Source organism: Balaenoptera acutorostrata, chromosome 9, assembly GCF_949987535.1.
Source record: "Balaenoptera acutorostrata chromosome 9, mBalAcu1.1, whole genome shotgun sequence".
NCBI classification, from domain to species: domain Eukaryota; kingdom Metazoa; phylum Chordata; class Mammalia; order Artiodactyla; family Balaenopteridae; genus Balaenoptera; species Balaenoptera acutorostrata.
Window position 1 is genome coordinate 45,720,786 of NC_080072.1, and position 25,282 is coordinate 45,746,067.

General features: G+C 44.6%; 1 protein-coding gene across 4 annotated transcripts in view; it reads left to right on the forward strand.

Annotated features, from left to right (window-relative positions):
* The window catches only part of GALNT18 (polypeptide N-acetylgalactosaminyltransferase 18), a 346,389-nt gene that overhangs the window by 762 nt on the left and 320,345 nt on the right, over window positions 1–25,282 (forward strand). The window lies entirely within an intron of this gene.

The window sequence follows — 25,282 nt, forward strand, 5'->3', positions numbered from 1 at the left end:
GAGCGACTGCGGGGCTCTTGAGTCCGCAGACGCTTGGGGGGCTGCGTGTACGCTCTTGCCTGAGAGCGGGACCCTCAGTGTCTGCGGCCCTGCGCACTTCTCCGGGGCACACGTGTGTGCGCGGGGCTCCACGCGCGGGTGTGTGCAGCTCGCTGGCGACGTGGTGGCGCGCTGCGCACGAGTCTCAGTGTGCGTGTGACTACCGGCTGGTTGCTCGAGGGGTTGCACGCAGGTCCAGTTCAAGGTGTGCGTACGTGTGAATGTTGGTGGGTGTACAAGGGAGCGCGCGCGGGCAATCGAGCTCATCTGGCTGCCGTAGGGCCTACGGTGAGATGCCCGAGCGACCCCAGCCGTTGCCATTTAGGACCCACAGGCTGCGGGACGAGCCGGAGCTAGGAAGACTGCGCAGCTCCAGCCACGCCGTGAGCGGCCTGTAGGCTGTTGGAAGTGCAGGGGTCTCTGTGGCTAGGAGTGCTGTCTGAACCTTAGCGGTCCCCACTCCCACCACTGCCCGCGGGTCCAAGACCCTCTCCAGGAGCAGGTGTTGGCGTGGGGAAAAAGCCTGGGAGCTTGGAGCTCTGTCCACTGCGGTGCTGCCTCCGGCCAGGACCGCGAGAACCCGCCCCGGGCTGCCGTGAAGGCCATTCCCTCCGGTAACTCCACTTCCAGGCCCAGGGAGCGGCTGGGGCAGAGCAGACAGACCCGCGCGGGGTAGGTCTGGAGTCTAAGGCTGAGCCGGGTGACTGCGCTCGAGGCCAGGGCTGGGACCAAGGGGAGGATGGGGTACGGAGCGCTCTTCCCAGGCGACCCTGTCCGATGAGCTGTCGGAGGCAGCGGATAGAGCGCTCTGGGCGCTGCCGGCAATGTGTGCACACACATGCCCGTGTCTCACGTTCACATTTCTCGTTTCTTCGCCGCTGCTCCACCTGTTTTCTACCAGGCATGTCAGCTTTTTAAGGGCAGGGCAGGGCCAGCTGAGCCTCGTTCACCTGTAAACCTGGCAGGCCTGCTAGGCTCTGGCTTCAGCACCCGGCAGAACTTGGCACCGTTATCTGGTTGAATATTTCTCCCCCAGGAGCACTCTCTTTTGTTTACACATGGGTGTCAGGATCCAACCCTTGCATCTGCTGCCCCTGCCGTCGTGGGGACAGCTGCTCTCTCTACATTTGGTTTGTTTCCCCACGTGTACACAATAGTTCCTTCCCAGGGGGAGGTTCAGGTGAGTGCAGGAGAGGTATGCGTATCCATGGTGCTTCCTGACTGACTGATGCCTTCAAAACAAGTTCATGGCTCTGACACTTCCCCAGAAATGGACACCGTTCACGGCTCTCCTTCCATACCTGCCTCTGCCTCTCAGCCTGCCACTGGGCTTGCGTGGCAGACCAGTTTATCTATCTGATGGTGCCTGTTGCTGTGTTTCTTGTCCTTTTCCATCCCATGGGTCCAGATTGACAATTAGTCAGCAATAGAAGTACAGTGTTTGCTCCAGGGTGATTCAGAATGTTCCCAGGGAGACACAGGCCATACCTTACTTTGACATTTCCAGTTTGCCCACAGATTTTAAGAGATTTTCATTCACAGATTCTGTGTTTATGTATGTGTGTGTGTGTGTGTGTGTGTTTATGTTCCTGGAAAATGATTCTCTTGTGCTTTCTGATCTGGTCAGGGAGGAGGTGAGCAAGGTACTACTTTGGGAAGCAGTGAGGAGACATTATTAACCCATGAGCTCATCCCAGAGTGCACCCCTATCATGTAGAACGTGGACCGTGTCACATGATTTATAAGGCTGTACATGAAAATGAGTGCAATGTGGAAGTTGAAAGGAGGCTTTGTGCTTTTGCTCCCAAGAAATCTTATAGCTATGCCTTGTTCGGAACGTTCAAATATATACCTGAAAAAATTGAGAGAGACGGGAAAATAAGAGGGAGCAGGATTCTTAAAACATGTGCTGCTCCAGTTCTCTTGTGTATGTGCAATGACTGTGTTATGAGTCCTGTAGATATTCAGAAATGACCAGATTCTCAGGCGGAAAGGCAGAAGCCACAACCCCTAGCGGCTTGGGGAAGGGTCAGTGATTTGGGAAAGACGAGCCATGAGGCAGGGGGAGGGCAGAGGGTGCTTGGCTGGTTGTGCCATGATGGCGTAGCCATGACTAGTGACAGCTCCCCCAGTGGTGCTGGAGCCATCCCTGAGCTAGCATTTGGGGAATTTAAATTTAGGGATTTAGCTCCTTAAGTAAGGGGCCTACTATGTTTGGGACTGGCCAAGTGCAGCTCTCTGAAGGCAGAGGGTGGGAAAGGAAAAGCTCAAAGGCTTGTCCTTGATGATACGGGCTGATTGTGTGTATTCCACTGTCAAGTTTCCTCTAGTTAGTAGAGCATTTTGAGCCATCCAGTTTACTCTACTGAGCTGAGAGGGAATAGGGATAATAATAATAGTAGCTAAAAATTATATAGCAGCTGCTATGTGCCAGGCATTATTTTAAGTGCTTTACGTATACTGACCTATTTAATCCTCCTCACGCTATGAGGTAGGTATATTAGCTCCATTTTACAGAAGGAGAGGTTATATGATTTGCCTAAGGTGCAGGGATTTAAACCCAGCTAATGTCGCTTCAGGATCTGTGTTCTTAACCACATACTATACTGTCTCTTAAGAGGGCCAGAGGGTCACAGGGCAGCAGTGCTCTCCTGGAGTCACTTGACGGTGGGAGTGGGTGTCAGACTTAGAGACTTCAGAGGGTGGCTGAGGGATGATGGAGTCATAGCCTTTCCACTTGGGGACTCTTCCATAGTTAAACTCAGGAATCTCTGGGTTTTGATTTGTTTCATGCCAAAAGGCAGAGGTTACATTCACTTAAAAAGTGTTCGTGGAACACCCAGGACAGTTCCTGGCACATTCCTCAGAGAGTACGTGTTGGATGGACGAGTGGATGAATGAATGGGTACACAGTGAGGGTCCCCAGTGCACTAGTTAGTCAATAATAAAAGCATTTCTATTCTCAAACGACTACGTTTTGCTTTGGAGCCTTGCATAGGCTCCTCTTTGCTTTGGAAGGAAAGTTGTCTCGGAAGCTGCAAACGTCACAAAATGTTCTGCTGGATGTTCCATAGGACTTGCAATTAGAAGAGGCTTTGGAGCGTCACCCTAGACCTACATTCCAGTCATGACTGAAACGTTTATTTTCCTCTTGGGGGTTGCAGTGGTATTTCATTTTAATTTGTTTTCTGATTGAATGATTTAATTAGATGGTGTTTGGGAATCTCTTGGGAATGTAAATTGCAGTTTTGATAATTTTATTTTAAGCAGATAGATGGTAAATGAGAGGATGGATAACTCCAGATTTTAAAAATAGCATCCTGATAGATTGGAAACACAAAATAAGTGTTACTACACATTTGGTCTTAGGAGGAGAAAGATGGGATTGCTGGAGGCGGTGCAGTGGGTTAAGCAGAAAGTGCTGAAGGAGGCTGAAGTGTTGGAGAGCTTAGGAAATGGAGATGTGGATTCACTTATTATTGTGGAAGTCCAGTAGAAACCAAAACAGCTTTTCTTTTTTTTTGATGAGTATCTTTTTGAATCTGTAAAAGACTGTGCCAATATTGAAGAAAATATTTTAAAATGTATAAAATTGCCTGTAATTCATTCTAATCTAAAACAACTGTTTTGTATTTTGAACATTGCCTTCTAGTTTTGTCCATCTGCCTCCGTATTTAAAAATGAAGGTGTAGTCGTGGTTTACATGTAATTTAATATTCTGCTTTCCTCAGTTTGCTTTTTGTTAGAAGCATTTTTTTCCATATTTGCTACATAGTTTATCGATTTAGTCCTTATTTATTGGAGACCTAGTATGTGCCAGGCAACACACTGGGGAGGTGAAATTGGATACAGTGATGAATCAAGACACACCTGGTCCCTGTTGTAGTGAACTCGTTTTTAAAGGACGATAGAATCCCTCTTATTCAACACACTTGGGGTTTAAGTTACTCAGTTTATTGAGAAACTGGTTAAAGAGGAGAATAAAACAAAATATTACATACATGCATTAAATATTTTGTTTTAATAGTATGCAAAATGTGCATTTATTTGTCAGCCTTTCAGTGTAAGGCCAAGGCTTTGTCTTTGGGCTGGGCCTGCCCATTGCCTTTCTGATCAACTTCCTTGAATGAACCACTCCCATAAGGTGCTGTTTACAAAGTCTGATTTCTAGTTCTGTTTTCTTTAACATTCATTGAGAACTTGAAGATGCTTATGAAGCAGTGTAGTAGCCTAAATTTTTATGACTTTTGTCTGGTCTTTTGCAGTGATTTTGTTCACGAGTAATTTGATTGCTATTTATGTGACTGACTTTATAAAGTCTTTCCAAGGCTTTAAATTAATTTTCTTAGAAACAGCTCTCATCTTTTTAGCAATGATATTCCATTGGTTTATATAATATGTAATTAAATTATGCTGTTACAGTGACAAATACCAAGAGTCTAAACACATTTGGAAACAAACCCAGTGGACTCTTGGTAGGAGTATTACTCAGTTGTTAGCAGGAGATGTGAATGGGGTGGGAGAGAGAAGTTGACACAGAGGGACAAAGGCATCCTGGTTTTGTTTTGTTTTTTGTGGAGAGAATGAAAGCATGCTTAATCTGGAGAGGCGATTAAGTGGAGGATATTTAAAGAGAAATTTTACTGTATTTTTAGTGACTGCATAATATTCCACCATCAATATACCGTTATCGATTTAACCACTTGCCTGTTACTGAACATTTGCTTTTCTATTATAATTAACACAGAAATAAACATCTTCACTTCACTGTGTTCTTCTTCTGAACGATTTTAATGATGTATTTCCAGAAGTGGGATTACTACTGATTCAAAGAATATGAACATTTTTGTGAAAGATTGTTTTTGAAAAGGAAAGTCTTTCTATACAACCAATAGCAGTGTATTATCGTACCTGTTTCACGGAGGCTGGCCAGCATTGGGTGCTATCCTTCAACTTTTTCTGGGCAGATGTAACCACTGTCAAATGTTCTATTCTTTTGCTTTGTACTCCTTTGATTACTGTAGAACTTAGTATCTTCCCCCCAGCCCTATATTTGTTTTAACCTCGTATTGGTGTCCTTTGCCAGTTTTTCCTCTTGGGATATCAGTGTTTACGATTTGTGTATTTTATATATATGTTTTATTTCCAGATATCATTAATTAATTAACGAAATATGTATTATGCCTGTGTTCTATTTTATATACATAATTTTTGCTTTACACATATGCCTTAGGGTAGTGATTTTCAAACTCTGTCCCCAGGAGCCCCAAGCTTCTGGGAGGTTTGTTCTGGGACTTAAGAAATAAAAAAGGGTCGGGCTTCCCTGGTAGTGCAGTGATTAAGAATCAACCTGCCAATGCAGGGGACACAGGCTCGAGCCGTGGTCCGGGAAGATCCCACATGCTGCGGAGCAACTAAGTGTGTGCGCCACAACTACTGAGCCTGCGCTCTAGAGCCCACGAGCCACAACTACTGAGCCGGGGTGCCACAGGTACTGAAGCCTGTGCACCTAGAGCCTGTGCTCCGCAACAAGAGAAACCACCACAGTGAGAAGCCCATGCACCGCAACAAAGAGTAGCCCCTGCTCGTCGCAACTAGAGAAAGCCCGCGCACAGCAACGAAGACCCAACGCAGCCAAAAATAACTAAATAAAATAAATAAATTAAAAAATAAAAAAAGAAATAAAAGGGTCAAGTGAGGTCTCTTGGACCCCGCCGGTACCCATTCTCTCCCCTCCATGTAACCAATATTGTTCCTGTTTCATCTGTCTTATATTTGGAATTCTGTAAAATATTTCATTTTTAAAAGAGCTATGCTTTCTTTTTAAAGAAAGGGTTTGAAAATCACTGTTTTGGGAGAAAAGGAAACATCAGGGTGTTAGATTTTTGTGAGGGATGATGGTAGCATAAAGAATTCAAGAGAGTAAACAAATCTAAAAGGAAATTGAATTCCTGGGTGGTGTTCTTGTAACATCTATTTACCCTTCTGAATACCATGATTAATAGTGTATTACATTATATAACTCATTTCTAAATCCATTATTTTACTTCATTGAGTCAAGATCATTCCAACAATGGGAGAAATGGATTATTAACTGCTTTTGTTTCCTAAAGTTGTATTAGGCATATTATGTGCATATTAATGTACATCAGGCCAGTAGCAGTAGGTTGCTCACCAAGATTACAAACGCATATATGGTTCCTAAAAATCAGAAAATATCCAAGGCCTGGATGTTGGGAGATTTTTTTTTTTTTTCTGTCCCCTATGGCTTTTGGATGTCACTAAGAATTGGCTGGTGTCCTTCTCATCTGATTCCTAACTTGGCAGGGTTGTAAAGAAGAGGATGTGATGTTTGCTAAATGCTTGGAGATTATTTGAGGAAAGGGTGTCATTTAAAGAGTAAACCTATTTGTCCTTCAGAATGAACTGTGGCATGTAAAATTATATTAGTAACAGAGATTATGTATTATATAATGGATTATATATTATATTATGTATATATTAGTAACAGAGATTGATATTTTGAGAGCGTTCAATAGCAAAATTTAGAGATTGAGCCCAGTTATCTTTATTAATAGCCCAGGACCACATCTACATGGAGTAGAAAAGCCTTGCCAAAGAATACAACTTTTTCGCACGGCCAAAGAATTTTCATTTTTATCCAGAAGTGTGTAGGCTGTAAAATAAATGAATTCCACATTCTTTCCCACTCACTTGACGTAAATTGTTATTTGCCCTTGATAAGTAGGTTGATGTAGAATCTCAAGGAGAATTCAGAATGAAATGTCGGAGAGCCACAGTCTGGTTTTCTGGTTTGTGAGGGCCTTGAAGTTCAGCTTCAGTTACTTGGGTTTGGCTGGTCTGTGTTTTTGCAAAGATGCTTATGGGATCCAGAGCCACATACAGGGTTACTGGAACATCTTCATTACCATCCTATAGGATTTCTGACTTAACTTGGAAAGCTGAATGGGCTATTGCTTTGAATTGGGGCTTGGGGGTCTCTTTAGGATTGTTGCCCTTTTTCGTTGCTTGGGTTCAATTCTGGAGACTAGGACAGATAGGCTGCCCTGTGAGAAGCATGTAGGAGGGCAGTCCAGATGGAGGTGATATTGCACAGAAAGTCCTTTGGGGAAACACCAAGCTGAATATGAGTGATGAATGTAGCCAGAAGGCACCAAGGTGGAATTTTGGGAGAGAGAGGATTATGCATGAAGTTGGAGGGGCAGAAGTCTATAAATGTGGGACGGACACTGTGGTAGAAAGCAAGGGGCAGAGTGGGTTAGGTCTGCTGGTTGATGGTCTAGATTCTATGAATGGTGGGTTGCACTTTTTATACTGGCCTTGAAAGTCTCCCTAGGGCTGGAGCGTCTTGAATTCTGCAGAGATTTGATTATTCCATTGTGCCTACAGTTGTCATCTTATCAAATCTCACATTGCCTTCAGGGTCAGAGTTAGTGCCATTCCACAATGCAATGCTTGAGCACAGGCATTTTCAGTATTTTCCCCCTCCTCACACGCATGCCTTCAACATGCAGGGCACATGCCCCAGGGCAGGGCCAGGACGATGCGTGTCCTAACATGTTGTGTTCATTCGCACTCCATCCCTTTTTCTCCCACTTAAGAAAGCATATTAATATGCAAGAGAATCTGATAACCTTGAAATTCCTTCAATTTATAGTTAACCTTAATCATTCATACGCTTTGGTGCTTAAATTATTGTTAATAACAAATTACCATACAAATGTTCCAACATACAATTTGTTGTGACAGCAACTGGGAACAGCTGCTGTTCTGGAATCTTCTGTGTGGGTCTATGTACTCTTTAGGGACCCAGCTGAATGCAGCCAACTGGAGCTTTAAGCAAGAGGATTCCTGATTATATGAACACTAATGCTTTGGTAGTTTTTTCTGGCTACACAATTATAGATGAAAATATGTTGCTAGGACAGATCCTCCCAGTCAGTGGGTATGCATTTCTGAGATGTAGTTCTCTTTCACTGCCCAACATTCAGTTTCAGTTTTGTGAAGGTTTGCTTTTGGGAGATGAAGCTGCCCTTAACGATGCCAGTGGAAAGCCTTAAGTGTCCAGCCCCAGTGAGATAGTGACAGACTTCCTCTATGATGGCATTGCTAAAATGGTACTGGAGCTGGCAGACATACCTTGTTGGGCTATGTTTGTTACCACTGTCCTTTATGAGACAAAAATAGTGTTTGGAGAGATCCAGAGAAGTGGCATCAGCACCCATCTCCTCAGGACAGATGAGAACAACGGAAAATGATGCCCGAAGAGGAGGCTTAGGCTTAGCTCTTTGGCATGAATGGGCTCATTCCACCAATGTCCAGAGTTTCAGATTCTGAGTGGAGCACCTGTTTGAGATGGTTGGGTGCTACATCTTAAGCTCTGGTACCTTGTTTGGCTTCACTGGTCTGACTTGCTCACCCATCTGTGTCCCCTGGGGACTTAGAGTGAAAGGCAGCTGAGATCCTGGAGGAGAGGGAAGGCAATTCAGGGACCTGGGCAGGACAGGGTTTGAAACTTGGGCTTATAAGTGTCATGCTAGTGGCATATGAGGACTTAGGAGAACAGTACAAAATTGCTTGGGCCAATGATTGTAAGAGTTAGAAAGCTAAGGAGAGATTTAAAGCTACAGAAATGCCAAATGAGAATCTTAGCCAAACCCTTGATTTATTTTAAGAGCAACAGGTATGTAACGAATTGAAGCTGGATTGTATCAGAAGGAACGGAGGAAGAGAACTATTCTTGTGTGTCAGGGACTGGGCTAGGTGCGGTCCATGCGTGATTGCTTTTTATCTTCACCGCATGGTGAGGGAGAGTTTTAGAGGTGAGAACACTGAGACGTAGCGACTTAGTTTGCCCCAGGTCACAAAGCTGATAGGTGGTGGAGCCAAGAAGGGAAACTGTCTTCAGCATCTGTGCTCTCCCCAGAAGTGAAAAGAAGATGACAGTCTCACAGAGAAGGAACTGGGAGATCATTTTATCAACGACTGTGTTCAAGCAGGAGACTGATGGAAAAGGGATCCAGGCAGGCGGCTTGGTCTGTCCTTGTGTAAGTGAGGAACCTTGGGGTTGGGGTGCCAGAGGGAGAAGGCCTTGTTTGGAAGGGGCAGTGAGGTGTCAGCACGGAGGCTCTGGAAAGCCCTTTTCTCTTGGATGATTGTGGCCCCCCCCCCCAGGAACTTGGCCTCGTAGGAAAAGCAGACTGTGTGAGCTGCAGGCCAGAGCTCATTCAGGTTCCACATGTGACTTTCGGGCACTTACAATATGCCAGGCCCAGTGCGGAGTGCTTTCCTGTGTACTGGCTGGCACAGTCATGTGGCTCCCGGGGTGACCAACTTGTCCTGTTTGCTCAGGACTTTCACTCTTTTAAAACTGAAATTCTTGGGTCCAAGGAGGCCCCTCAACCCTGGGCAAACCTGGGTGGTTGGTCATCCTCATCTTCTCACACTGGGAAATTCTGTTTAATGGTAACTCCTAGCATCGTGGCAAAAACAACCCTCCTGATTGCACCACATCTGTGTTTTCTGTTCTCTGCTCTTGAACGGTGACTTTGTCCAAGAGTCGTAAAGAGGACGGTGAGGGTCCCAGCAGCCCCTGCCCCGTTTTCCCTGCCCACACAGGCTGCCTCCTTGTTATTCGTTCTGCCTTAGTACTCCCTGTTTTTTTCAGCTGTCTGAGCCTCTCAGGATTTGGAAAGGAAAAAAACAATTGCTGTAAAGGAAAGCTCGAATAAAGTGGTTTGGGCACAAAACATCAGCAGCTGTTTATTTGCCCAAAACAGTAGGAGTCCGTATTAATAACCTTGTGAGTTATATGCTGGGAAGTTAAAAGTAAGCAAAAATCTTACTTGAGACCCACAGATGTGACTTTATTCCTTTATTGAACTAATCTCTCTTCCTGTTTATGCTGGTGACATTTTCTGTTATCCATGTGGAAGATCCTTTTTGATCTTCTGTTTCAGATTTATTTAGCTCTGGATGGGTAGGGTCCCAGAGCAGAGGGGTTTTCTGGTTTGTCTTTACTGGAGTTATGATGCTTGTGTTTATGTGGTTCCTGCCTCAGAGGATCTCGACGAGTACGACAGACTTTGTCTAATTAGTCATCATCATATTTCTCTGATGCAAGAGAAGGAGTCACGGAGGAATGGGAGGGGTGTGGGTGAGGCTTTAGACCTGCCTCTAAGTTCACGGGGCTTGGAGAAGAGTCTTTTAACATTTTGGTTTCTTCCATTTCTAAATCTGATCCTCTGATTTGCTTTGTTTTCTAAATGAGTATATGGAGGAAAGTATAACATGCAGGAATTATGACGTAGACTCTCCAAGTCTATAATTGGGCCAGGCTTTACAAAAACTTATTAGAAGCTGAGGATTTATATTAGAAGGGGAACCCAGCGGAAAATGATGAAAGAGAATTTTATCAATGATTCAAAACTTAGAAAAAAGAACGAGGGAAGAAGGGTTGTAGAAATAGGTCTGAACTTGTCTGGAGGAGAGACTGGAAGAGAAAGAGAATTAATATTTGTTGAGCACCTATTATGTGCTAAATACTTTACATGTGATACTTCATTTTAACTTTGTAAGCAACCCTGTGGGATGATGTCATGACCCCCATTTTACAGATGAGGAAATCAAGTCTCAGTGACTGTAATTAACATGATGCAGTTAGTAAGTTACCTTTCTCAAGCCCCTTAGTGAGGGGCTAGACACCCTCTTGTTCTTCCTGCTCCAGTGATGCTAATTAAGAGAAAACAGGATCATCCCTTTCTCTTATCAGAAAGGTTGTAGATGAGACTGGAAGAAGGATTCATGAGAGTAGCAGGGCCCTGAGGTGGGTTACCAAGCGACTGGTTTGTCACTGTCCTTCCCTGGAGATGCAGGAGGTCGCCCGTGCTGGGAGCTGATAAGGCGGAGCGCTGTGGAAGGCTGAGAGAGGCTCCAGGCCTGGCTTTTTGCAGCCAGCAGCATCAGTTTCCAGAAGACTTAGTGTGAACAAGACCACCTCCTCCGCTCATTCAGGACAAAGCTTCACTGGGTGGTCTTCCAGGCTCAGGGGCCATAGAGGGGAGAGGTGCACACAGAGGAAACAGCAGACATGTCCAGGTTTGCCAGGAATTCCCATTTAATCGAGAAAGTGGAATATCTGGGCCCAAGTGTATATAATGTTGGACCGCTAGTTCTGTGGGCAGATGTTGGAGATGGATCCCAAGTCTGGCATTGTTTACTGGGGCCTGGAGTGGAGGCTTGGGATGGTTTGGAGAAACCGCAGACCTGCTTTCAAGTTCCTGTTCCCCTCTCTTGTGGCTCGGAGTTTGACAGTGACCTGGGAGGTACTCCTACCTTCTGTTGGTCGCATGCTCAGATTCTTCCCTTCCTTCATCCAATTAGCATTTATTGAGTACCTGGTAAGTGCTGGGGGTATGTCAGTGGAACAAAGACAAAAACATGAAAGATTTGCAATTAAATGAGGTAGTCAGGTGCTCTCTGATAAGGAAAGACTTGAAGAAAATTAGGTGTGAGCTCCCTCTAGGGGAAGAGTTGCACGTGGAGGAAACAACCAGTGCAAAGGCCCTGAGGCAGGAATGTACCTGGTGTATGTGTATTGGGAACAGTGTGGCCAGGGCAGAGTGACTGTGGGAGAAAGGGGTTGGGGGTGAGGCCAGAGAGGGGCCAGGTGGGGAGCAGGTTGTACAGGCCTTGGAGGCCACTGTGGGAGAAATGCTCTGGGAGAAAAGGGGAGCCCCTGGAAGGGATGAGCAGAGGAGCCCAGCTTTTAAAGGCACCAATCCAGGCTGTTCTGTGGCTGCTTCCAGGCACCTCTTGTGGGCTTGACACTGTGCCAGCTGTGTCAGGAAATGACAAAATATGTAGGACAGAGTCCTTTGCTTTGAAAAGCTCATCATCAGGCTAGGAAGACAACACAAGAAACAGTTGAGGATCTTTCGCAAACTAACTAAGGTAATGAGGGTTAATGTTGAATTCTGGAAGAGTGCGCCGGTAGAACAGACTTCACCGAGGAACTGGGACTTATGACACATCTTTGAAGAATGAGGAGGATTTAGAGGAGTGCAGTAGGGAAGATTAGGAGAGAGCAAGTTCAGGCAGTAAGTAAAACCAGCAGTTACCTGGAAGTGGGAGACCTGAGTCTTGTTGAGCGTGGCGAAGTACGAAAAGAAATGTAGAGTGGTTGGAATCTGTGCTGCCGTTTACAGGTTGGGTGACCTTGGGCAAGTCTCTTCACTTCCCCGTGCCTCAGTTTCCCCAACCACAGAAATGAGGACGACTGCTCCTTAAACCCTGTAGGATTGTTGTGCTGATTAAATGAGGTGAAATTAAATTAAATGAGGTGCTGATTAAATGAGGTACAGGACAGCACCTCACCCTGCCTATCACATGGTGGGCATGGGGGGGGGGAACACGTTCTTTTCTTCAGTCTTCCTGCTTTCCCTCTTTCCTTCTTTCCCACCACATTTCCCTCTTGGAGCTGGCATAGAAAATACGGTCAGGAGTATATTTTCTGGTTGTAACACCTAGACTGTCAGCCTTGAACCCTGTTTCAGTTCATTTAGACAGGATGTGTGTGTAAGGACTTCTCCGGTTAAGACGAGCCTGAGATGGTCAGACGTGAGGTTAGAGGGAAGCCCAGCCTCACGCTGGTGACAGCTTCTCAGCTGAGACATCTGGAGTGTCTCAGTTTGATTTGACTATTGCTCTGAAATTCTAAGCCTGCTGGCCTGGGGACCTGCACTCATTTGTAGAGAAATATTTGTTTTGTAAAACCCACTTGGCATTGCAGTGGGCAGGGGACAATGTCAGGAATGCACTATTTGTAGAAACCTTGGCTGGTGGGAGAGTTATGCAAGGTGTCCAGTTACCTGGCCAGAGAGTCTCATTTCCCCAAATCCCTGGTGGAAGAAGAGCCTCCTACAGGAGAGAAATGTTTTCCTCCATCTCCACCCACCTCCCAGTAGAACTGGAGCTGCGGCAGGCAGCCTGTCTTCCTGCTGGGGTGAATTTGATTTAACACAAAGCAATGTGACTTATAATGTCAATTACAGGCAGGAAGGTGTGATTTAATCCAGTTGTCAGGAAGGTTCAATTTAATCTTTTCTTTCTTTCCCCCCTACAAAATGTGCATTTTGTTGCATGATATAATTTTAATATACATTCTTTACAACTCAGAAATAGATGTAGTTTCATATTGGGAAGGTACACACTACATTTTTTTTAGTACTTATCTATTTAAAGTCTTTTTTGAAAAATATCCCTTACTAGTGACAGAAAACTGAGGGATGGTTTTGCTTTTTTACTAGAGAGAATCGTACTAAATCATTATTAAACTTCCTGGGCAATAAACCATTTCTTGATTAGTGGGAGTTATTTTGGTTCCTTATGAGTAGGGAGATGATAATTGCCTTAACAAAACAATTAAAATGATTCTTTTATATACCTAAAACTATACAATTGTGAATTTTGAATGTTTTTCAGCAACAGCTCGTTGTTTTTTTAGCCAAACAGGCGTAAGTAGTTTTGAGTTTGTAATTACTTTAGAAGTACAGAAAGTATGCATTGATGTTTGTAAATCAAAAGTTAAATGTCTTATTTCACCCTGGTCAGTATTAGGAAACGGTATTGTGTTGCGCAGCTCAATGCAGTCCTTCCCTCTTTCCTCATCAATTAGCAAAAAAGGTTTAGCCTTGCAACTTCGGCAGTTCTCAAGTCAGATGGCAACTGTGAAGGCTCTCGTCCAGAGGATCTTTACTGAGAATCAGAGCACGCCAGACCCGGAAGGAACAAGAGTATCCTCACCTTCTAACGTTGTGTCGAGAGATCCAAGGCCCAGAGCAACTTGGTGACCGCCCTGAAGGCCCTGCCCCACGTGCTGGAGACTCTGGGATGGGGATGTAAGGGTTCTGAATCAGGTCTAGAAAGTTTCCCTTTGCATCCAGTTACTCCCCTCAACCTCAGAAGAAATTTCTGCAGTGGGAAGTAATCCTTAGTTGTATATTCTCAGACGAAGCCAGGTGCTAAAGGGACAAAGGCCGGGCAGATTCCTTTAGATGTGGTGAGGCTGGAGGCCCAGTCCCCTCTGTGTGGTCTGTCTGGGTCCTTGGGGCCTGCACCCCACCACCTGGGATCATCTTCAGGACTGGGGACACAGCACTGTTGAGCAGGACCTGTCTTCAGGTCCAGCAGCACATGGTAGCTCCTGGTGATGCAGTCTCTGTATCGGGAGCAGGCTTCTTCCCAGCTTTTCAAACCCACGCAGCGGTGCAGATGGAAGAGGGGCAGAGATTTTGTGTCAAGGAGAGGAAAAGAGAAAAAAAACTGACACTTATCAGGCACTGACTAGATGTTTGGTACTGTTTAATCCTCTTCGTATTATCTAATCCTTAAAATAAGCCTGTGAGGGCTTACCTGGTGGCGCAGTGGTTGAGAGTCTGCCTGCCAATGCAGGGGACGCGGGTTCGAGCTCTGGTCTGGGAGGATCCCACATGCCGCGGAGCGGCTGGGCCCGTGAGCCACAATTACTGAGCCTGCGCGTCTGGAGCCTGTGCTCCGCAACAGCAGAGGCCGCGATGGTGAGAGGTCCCCACTTGCCGCAACTGGAGAGGGCCCTCACACAGAAACGAAGACCCAACACAGCCATAAATAAATAAATAAATAAATTAATTAAAAAAAAATAAGCCTGTGAGATCCTTAGCCCCATTTTACAGATGAGAAATTTGTGCTGTACTGTAACTATTGATCTGCTTTCCCATTGGACTGTGAATTCATTGCAAGTGGAGACAGGGTCCTATTTTTTCCATTTTCCAGTGTTTCACTGGAAACTACATGCCAGTAGGGCATGTACAATAGTTGGGTGAATTAGGAATTTGTTGAGTGACTAAATGAAAAAATAAGCAGACCTGACTAAAACCACTTAGTAAGAAAATTCACATCCCGGTCTCTGGCTTCAAAGTTGTCTGGAAGGGAAGCCAGGTGCCCGAAGAGCTGGTTCTCATCCCTCCAGGCTTGGGGGTGACTTCTGTGAGGCTGTCTCATGCTTTGTCCTCCTTCTTGGTCGGGGACAGGAAAATACGCACTCCTGGGGTTTCTCTCCTGGCCCCTCATAGCTTACACTGCTGTTTCATGGTTTAATCAAAGGGAAGCTGTGGTTCGGTGGTGTGTGTGTGTGTGTGTGTGTGTGTAAAGTGTGCTTTCCTGCCCTGAGATCTCCCAGGAATCAGCTGGTGAGAAAAGCCTGGAACCTTCAGGGGACCCTCAATGTCTTTATTGTAATAAAGCTGTCACTTGTGGTCACTTTCAAATGGAAGCAATCTTGTGGGCACAGAAGGGAAAAAATAAACCTGCACCAAAAGCAGAGAATAATTCCAGAAAAGATACAGCTGAACAGGGTGTCTGTGTTTCAAGAGGAGGGACAAAGTTGAGGTCATTTAAATGGATACGTGGAGAGTCAATTGGAAGGAGAAAGTATAGCTTAATTTCCAAGAAAGGATAAAGAACTCCTCTGGGCTCGGAGCTAAGGGAAAGTTGGCTTTTGGCTTCGCACCTGGACTTGGCCTCCTCTCTGCCCTGAGGCCTGTGAGAACCTCAGAATGGATCCCGCCATCTCAGGGTGTCTCCAGGGTGATGGTGGTGAGTTGGGACTTGCTCTTTCACACTCAGGAGAGAGGTGGCAGGAACAGTGTACAGGGGGGAAGAGGACTCTCAGAGGACAACTCCAGAGCCAGGAGAGGGATTTTCCTTCCTGCACTGCTGAAATTCCTTGGGCATCATGGGCAGAAGCAGGGCTGGAAATCGGGCAGCCCAGACCCCTTGGTCCCCCGGGGGCTGCCTAGGGAATCACCCACCCATGGGTGTAGGTCTTCACAGAGGCCCAGCACAGCTTTTCCCACCCTCTCCAGTCTGTACACCCAGGACATGGGCAGGAAGAAGTTTCTCCTGGGACTCTGCCCACCAGGGCAGAGCAGCCTGTTAGCAGGAGCCGTGGATTACTACAATTTTTCTTTTCCTATTATTCCCTGATATTTTCGATTTGAAAAGAGTCATTTAAGCAGTAGGGTGGAAGAGGGCATAGTAGACATAGGGGAAAAATTGAAAATGTCATTTAAAAATGACTATTCCATTCTTTCTTGTACCTCAGCAGACAGATGGCTGCCTCACCTTTTGCTCGTGGCTTTGAGCAATAGCCCGACGGGTGAGCTGAGGAGAGCGATGATTTTATTTTTCTTCTCATTTCAAACAGATTGTGTAGCCCTTGGGTTGTGGGGGACCAGTGGAATGAAGCTCTGGTCTGGGAAACTAATTATGCCTCCCTGCATGGCTGAGCTAGTTAATACCAAACTGTCATTGAGCCGGATTCTTCCCTGGGGCAGAAAAGCTTCCCAAATTCCTTATCACTTTCTCTTTGCCTTGAGAGTGGAGGCCGTTTGGTCTTTGCCAGTTTGAGAAAACAAGAGCAAAATCCAGGAAGCTTCTCGAAGCTCTGAAATGGCACTCTGGCTTCTGGTCCCAGAAGTGGCTTTCTGATATGCAGCAACCCTGCCTCTTCCAGCTCAGACAAGGTGCTGAATTTTGAAGTCAGACAGATTCGGCTCAAATTCTGGTATGGCCAGTTGTTGGCGTGATGTCGCCAGAGGCTACCCAGAGTATCTAGGACCGGAAACAGACTGCTTGTCTGCTCTGTCCCTCCCCTCTCCCTAGCAACGTGGGCTCAACGATGGGTCACCTGAATTGTAAGCCTGGCTTACTTTACTGGTCTTGAAACTGAAACCTAGCCAGGTACCTGGCATGGTCACCACCTGTCAGTGGAGACCACACGTGACAAAGGATAATCAGAAATTCAGTAATGCTTTTAAATGGATTTTTAACTTATTAATCAAACCCATACGTGTTATTGAAAAATGGTTATACATATATAGGACATACCTATTCACTCTTTAGATAATAAACTGGCTATATACTGTCATCACTCTGACTCCAGTACTTTCTGTCCCTCTTTCCCCTGATCTGGAAATCTGTAGTCCATAGTACGTGCAGTCCCTGGCTAGCCAGACGTCTCAAATAGCAGTCGATCCAGTAAAATCTATGGGTCTTTTTAAGGACAGAAAAAGGGTTTTAAATATTGGGTAGAAACATTTAAAAGTATAGCCTTTGTGATAACATGAAGATCGTGCATATTCAGTTTGTACACAATGTCAAGCAGTTAGGCAGGTGCATATGTCCAGGGAGGGTGTGTTACCCTGATGGCTAGGGGATTGTGGCTGTCTACCATTTCAAAACCAGATTTCCCTGGCGACTTCAGTCTGATTTTAGGAAAATTGGAGAATGAAGTCTCAGAGACAATCCTATTTTTTTCCCTCCCTTTGCCAGGCCACATTCCTTTACCTACTTCCATATTCCTAGGCTTCAGCTGAGAAATTCCCAAGTCCTGGGAGACAGAAAACTCTCTAGATTCTGCATGCTGGGGTGGTGGCTGATTCAGAGTTGAAGCGAAGCAGGCTGTTTCTAGCCTTCGCAGATGGGTGTTGTGTGGCAAGACTTAGTCTTGGCTGTTGGGTGTTATTTGTTTAGAATCCAGTTCTCTCCATGCTGAATTCCCATTAGGATTAATTGGTTGTGTGTGGAGAAGCACCAAACACAAATTGAGATCGTTGATGGCAAGATACAACTTGGAAGTATCCCTTTTCAAAGGAGACTTTGTATCAGCCATGAATTCCTTCAAACTTTTAAGTAGAACAAGAGTTTTAGCAGCATTATATCCCTACGTTTTCTGGGACGGCTGAATTTCAAATATTCTATCTATTGTCCCCAGAAACCATCTAAATGAATTGTAAATTCTACTATTTCCAAAGTTTACCTACCCATATCAACTCCCCTACCCTGGAAGCAGTACAAAGCCCTTTCCAGACCATATGCCCCTTATTTTTTCTTTTTTAAAAAATATTTTATTTATTTATTTATTTTTGGCTGGGTTGGGTCTTTGTTGCTGCGTGCAGGCTTTCTCTAGTTGCGACGAGCAGGGGCTACTCTTCGTTGCAGTGCGCGGGCTTCTCATTGTGGTGGCTTCTCGTTGCAGAGCATGGGCTCTAGGCATATGGGTTTCACTAGTTGCAGCACAAGGGCTCAGTAGTTGTGGCTCACGGGCTCTAGAGCACAGGCTCAGTAGTTGTGGCACACGGGCTTAGTTGCTCTGCGGCATGTGGGATCTTTCCGCACCAGGGCCCGAACCTGTGTGCCCTGCATTGGCAGGCGGATTCTTAACCACCACGGAAGTCCTGCCCCTTATTTTTAATTTAGAAAATATGGTCAAAGTGAAATAAACAACATTGGTAAATGGAGCCAGCTGTTCCCTAATGATTATTTTTTAGTGCAAATCACATGGGGTTAGGAGAAGCACTCCAGGAATGGCAGTGTGAGGATCTCTGTGGAGCCTCCCCAGTGAAACAAACATAACTGGGGAAAATTATTTTAAAAATCCCAACCATTTAAAGTCTCTGAAAGTTGTTCTAAGGGCATACATCAAATGGAGAAACACTAATTCAAGAAAATCTACTACATCTCAGTAAGAATATCAACAATCTGTGGTGTTTGAGCCATGACCTGCTCTCTCCTTGAACACGAGTACAATGAGACAGAAGCTCTTCTCTGGGCAGATATGGATGGGAAGACAGGGCTCCTTTTCCCCTCCAGCTCCTATTCTAAGGCTACAGTTTCTCCCCAGGAGGGTCAGGCCACTGTATTTCTTATCTCTCCCAACTTTGTGTTGCAGAAGCTTTATTCCATGCAAGCATGGCCAAGAGGTCTGGGACTTTCTGCCATCCAGCCCCCATTTGTAGCAAGAAAGTTCTACCCTTGGCCAAGAATACTGGGCCCTAATTGTCCACACCCCAACCCACGCATAGGGTGAAGTTTCCATGCCAGGAGAAGCAATCCAAGAAGACTAGTGGCTGCCATCCCTACCCGATACCCCACTCATAGACCACGTATGTCACTGAAGGAAGTGGACTGCCATTCCCACTCTTAGCTCCAGAGTAGTGGTACAGAGATCCTGCCTAGGGGGAGAGGTGGGCTGTGAGAACACAGAGTTCTGTAGCTCTCCACTTTATTTGGAACAGAGTGTGAGAAATCTCAAGCCTAAAGCAATTGGTGAGTATTTAAGAGGATGCTAGTAGTGTCATAATAGCAACATGAGAGACAGCAGGCCAGCTACACCAGCTAGACATTTAACAGATAGAACCAGAGAAGGAGATATCTGAGAAGAAACTTCTTGGGGTCAAAGCAAGCTTTAAAGACTGGCCTCAAAGACTGCCCTTGCAAAGAAGCCTGAACTTAAGTGGATCAGACTGTGGAGCAGTTTATGCCTCAAAGTACTGTTGAAAATAATAGAGCAATCAGGTAGCAATTAGTGGAGGCTAACAGCTGGGTGTGATACCAACAAGGCAGTCCATCCAGAAGTTTAACAGGGAGATAAGTGAAAGAGATAGGAAAAAAAAAAAAAAAAAGACCTGCTAAAACCACTGTCACCCCAGAGGATTGAATAGGGGGAGTGCACAGGACCAAGGCTATACCCTCCAAGGAATCACATCAGAGACTGCACACTGTGCAGGGAAAAGATGTCACTGAACTAGTCCATTTATGTCACTAAACAAATAAACAAGCAAATACATAAACAAAAACAAGTCCTGGGACAGGGGAGGGCAGGAGTAGTGACCAGTATCCCGAGTGGCTAAAATATATTATCTAAAATGTCTGGTTTTCAATAGAAATTTAAAAGACATCAAAGACAGGAGAACATGCAAGCCATAAAGAGGAAAAAAGCAGACAACAGAGATTATCTTTGAGGGGACCTGGCTGTTGGACTTACCAGACACAGACCTCAAAGTAGCTATTATAAATTTATCCAAAGAACTAAAAAACTTTGCTGAAAGAATTAAAGGAAAATATGATGACAATGTCTTATCAATAGGGAATATCAATAAAGAGAAAAATTATAAAAAGGAAGAAAGTGGAAATTCTGGACTTGAAAAATATGAAAAGTGAAATGAAAATTTCACTAGAGGCTTTTACAATTAGATTTGAGTTGGCGAAAGAAAGTATCAGCAAACTTGAAGACAGATCAATAGAGATTATTAAATCTGAAGAAAAGAGAAAAAAAGAATGAAGAAAAATGAGCAGAGACAGAGAAATGTGGAACACCATTAAGTACACCAATGGCATATTTAGTGATAGACAATGAAAAAAATCTTGAAAGCAGTAACAGAACAGAACAAAACTACTCATCACCTATAAGAGAACCCTAATAAGATTAACAGGTGATTTTTCATCAGAAACAATGGTGGCTAAGAATCTTATATATAGCAAAACTATCCTTCAAAACTATCCTTGAAGGCACAATAGAGACTTCCCTGGTGGTCCAGTGGTTAAGACTCCATGCTCCCAATGCAGGGGACATGGGTTCGATCGCTGGTCAGGGAACTGAGTTCTCGTATACTGCACTGTGTGGCCAAAAAACCAAACCAAACCAAAACAAAACAAACAAAGAGACAAAAACGAAGGCAAAATAAAGACATTCCCAGGTAAACAAAACTGAGAGAATTCATTGCCATCAGATCCACCGTGCAAGAAATACTAAAGGATTTTCTTCAGGCTGAGTGCAGATGACACCAGACAGTAATCTGAATTCACTCAAAAAACTAAAAAGTGCCGCTAAATGTAATTATATAGGCAATTGTAAAATACAGTATAATTCCATATTTCTTCTTCCTTTTTCTCTTAACTGATTTAAAAAGGAATTGCATGAACAAAATACGTTATATAATTGTATTGCTAGGCCTATTAACATATGGAAATGTAATATGTTTGACAATAAGCACAGAAGAGGCACAAAAATGGAAAGGAGGGACTAGAGCTATATAGGAGTAAAGTTTCTATATTTCACTAGAATTAAGTTAATGGGCTTGGATGGATTAAAATGTATAATGTAAGCACCAGATCAACCACTAAGAAAATAGCTCAAGAAATATAGTTAAAAATTATTAAGGAAATTAAAATGTTGTACAAGAAAATATTCACTTAATGAACAAAAAAAGCATTAAAGGAAGAATAGAGGAACATGGTTCCTCCAGGGAACCATAGTAGGAACTTTGGGGGAGGGAGCCGCTTGTTTGGCTGGAGGTACATTTTGGCCCTAGAGCAGACACAGTAGGGGGAAAGATGAATGGCTTAGGATTATCTAGAAAATTCATCCCACTTCCTTGCAGGAACAGCATGTCAATATGTTTTTGTCTGCTGAACAATGTGTGGGAAACATTTTTTATTTTGTTTTCGTAACTGTGCATATAATTTCTTAGCATTTTACTTCTGGGAATTGATTAAAGCTTTTCTGTCTCTTTAGAGCCATTAAATAGAAAAATGTCTGCTGGAGACAATTGACAGTGTTTCTAAGTTCTTGCTTAGAGAAATAGGAGTCTCTTTAACTGCTTGAAAAGTTTGTTCTGATGTGTGCTGAACAGACATGCATAGCTAATGTTTATTGAGTATTTATTACGTGCCAGGTACCAAGCCAAGTGCTATATATGAATTATCTCACTTTATTTTCACAGCAACAGTCCAAGATAGGTACTTTTATTATCCCCCTTTTCTGATAAAATTGAGGCACACAAACATTAAATAATGTATCCACGGTCACACTGTTAGCAAGCTGTGAGAAAGGGATTGACTGCATGTGGTTTGACAACAGAGTCTGAATCCTTGATGACTGTGTTACATCAAAACCAGAACCCTTAAGTCCTTGTAGCATTTAATCACGGTTGGTGTTGGCTTTCAGGATTATAGGTGTGTTCTCAGGGTCTCAAACCTTGTAACTGGTGTATTTTGGTCCCTTCGAAGAGTATGGGGCCCATCTATATGGCTGGGCTCATTTCCACCTGGCCCCAAAGAAGATGCACTTCCATCACCGCCTGGCCTCCTCTGACTCTCACAGTCACCCAGAAGGGAGCAATTTTCATAAAATTGTTTAAAAATGACAGCAGTGCTCACTGAGGGGCTGCTTTCCTTGTAGACCAGGATGACTGTGGTTGAAAATATAAGGGAGAAAGAGAAATTTCAGGCTGTCACTTGCCTATAAAAGAGGAAGGGAGTGTATGGAGTAATTTGCAGTGTACAAATGAGGAACCTGAGAACCACAAATGAGAAGGAACTCAGTGAAATCCATGCAATTCAGTCAACCATGGGTGAAGTACTGTACTTAGATGCTATACATACATGATCTCAGTCAATCCTTATAATAACCTTATTGAGCAGACAATGACATTCCTATCTCACCAATGAGGAAATGGAGGTTTCAGAAGTAAGTTGGGTGGTAATATCCCTCTGGCATATACTAGATGTGTTGGTGCAGCATAATAGAGTCCTTCTGATTCGTTGGTGCCTCTTTTGTTTAGAGTAAGGAAAGTTAACTGCAGTACCAACTTCCAAACCTCAGTGGCTTTAACCAATAAAAGTGTATTCCTCACTTATCCAGTGACCAATGTGGAAGTTCCTGGTGAGCTGGCAGTTTTCCTTCCACCCAAGAATGCAGGCTCGGGACTTGCAGCCTTCTACGGGACCCTCTGCATGCATCTGGCAGACATGGGAAGAAAGAGAACATGGAGGACCTCATGGGCCTGGATTAGAAGTGGAGCACATAATTTCTGCCATATTTTATTGGCAGGAACTCAGTCATGTGGTGCCTCCTAACAACAAGGGAACCTGGGAAATGTAGTCTATCTGGTTGCCCAGGAGAAAAAGGAAATGGGTTTAGTGAACACATAGCACTCTTCTGCCACATAACCTTACTGTTCTGGTTGTTATATATTTGAGTGTCACCCTAGGTAAGGTCACAAAGGCAGCAAGTGGCAGAGCCAGGAGCAGGACCCAGGTCTGTGGAACCCTACGTCTGGATTCTTTGCATTCTCTCTCATTCTACTCTAATGTCTGGATCAAGTTCTGCAGCTCTGGATGCAGTGGGTGCTCCAGGTGACCATGTGGTCTCTGCATTCCTGGGCCACATTAGTTCTGTGCAACATATGGATGCCCTCCCTGTGTCCTGCCATGGACTCTGGGCTGTGGATCTGAGAACAGGTTGTTGGGAATCTTTGTGAGCAGCTGACCCAGGATCAAGCCTTTGAAGGTCCTGGCATATGTGGCACTCAGCAGCTGTGCTGGGAGTGACGGACGTTGGACAAACTGTGTCACCCTTCCCAGCCAGGCTCAAACTGTCATTAGCATTCAGCAAGGCTGTGAGTCTTGTACAAATCAGCTGTTTAGGGCTTTTTAAAAAAACTGCTGAAAGCCTCTCTTGGTTGAAGCTCTTATAAGTGTGGAACTAACAGTTTCCCACGCTCCTTGAACAGCAAAAGGGCAGCCATGGTATAGTGTTTTCCCTTTGGGGCATATTTGGGTGTCGTTTTTAGCAATGTGGCTAAATGTGAAGATGCTCTTGGAATGTGGGTATTTGCTATCTTTGGCAAAGGGCATTGCTTACTCTTTTTTAGAGCTCCAGATCTCGTTTATTCAGAGAAGCAAGAAGGATCTATTGGTTTCATAAATGTGCTTCTCTTCTGGAAGAAACGTTGGATTAAACCACCTCTTGCCCCACTTCCTCACTGGTTCATGGCAGGAGACTCAAGTTGCAAAGTGACTACAGGCCCTCTCTCCCTCCAAGCCTCTGCCCCCACCCCTATGAGGACCCTCAGGAGAGGGATACATGGCTAAACAGCAAGGTTCAAACACTTCATCCCTTAATTCAGGGCTTCAGAGTCCCTTCATTTTCTGCTATCAGTTGGGAAGGTGATTCCATGCATGAGGATTCCATCCATGCAGTCCTCCTCAAGATAAAGGGGACCATGCCAGGTTTGACTGTAGTTACTATGCTCACTGGTATATGATCCTGCTTCCTCAGGCTTGGGCAGAAACATGCCCTGTAGGTAAAGAGTTCTAATGGGCACTGCTTGTTCAATGGTAATTAAGTGGGCGCTGGGAATTTCCCTAGTTCCAGGTGTCTGGGAGTTAGAGACAAATAACATCTGTTCTCATCAAAAGGGGGAGTGGTGAAATACAAATCACAAGTCACTCTCAATAAATCCCAGAGCTGGGGTTTGAGATCTAGAGTCTGCTTACCTGTGTGCACAGGGTGTTTGCAGTATTCCTCTTTGGATAGAGAAAACAGAACTAAAAATTTCCCCAGAGCCCAGAAATGACCCAGATGAATTTCTTCATGCTTCAAGGTATCCCTGAGTCTTCAACCACCAGATTTGGGGGAAGAAGATGGGGTTGGTCAGGACGTTAAATGATAAGGAAAAAGGGATATTGTCAAACCTAGCATCTGCCTGATCCAGGGAGAGAATTCATAACCAGTATGCAGAGGTAAGAATTGACTCACCGGGCAGGAATCAAGGTATAACATTACACCATTGTTCCTTCCTTCCATCTATTCATCCATGCATTCATTGATTTAATCAAGAGACAATGCCAGATTCTATGCTAGGTGCCCAGAGGGATGCAAAGGGTGAGATGTAGTCCCTGCCTACAAGTTCATAGTCCAGTATGGGGGTGAAGACATGGACAGAGGTAATCCATCCCCGTAGTAGAATGTGATAAGTGCCATAAGAAAATACTGACAAGCATGTGTGGTGGAAGGTCTGCAGAGGAGGGACTCACTTCTAGCTGAGCAGGTGTGTGCATATGCTTGGGGAAGTTTTCATGGAGAAGGAGGTATTTGAACTGATCACTGAAAGATGGATTGGATTTCAACTGCAAGAGGTTGGGGAAAGGGTTAGGAGCCTCAAGGACCTGCATGTATAAAGGTGTGGAAGTTAGAAAAGAAAATGTAGATTTGTGAGACACCTGAACTGTAATTAATTAGTGGCGAGATATGCCAATGAATTAGAGGAACGCTTTCTTTCTCCTTCTCTCCCTGTTTTTCCCCTCAGATTTCTGCATTTTGGATTAATATGAATCTTTGGGGTCATGAAGAGGTCTTCTTGCTGAAGTCTTTGAATGGGAGTGTTGGGGGCTAGAGTGAGGGTGAGGCTCTACCTTGCCTTCACCAGCCATGGCCTTTCCCTCCTCTTTCGCTTCGAGTACCTACCAGGGGAAGTCAAAGGGAAAAAAAATTCCCATTAATTTCCCTTGTTACAGGTTGACTTGGATGTTGATGACTGGTTTTACTCCACAGGGATGT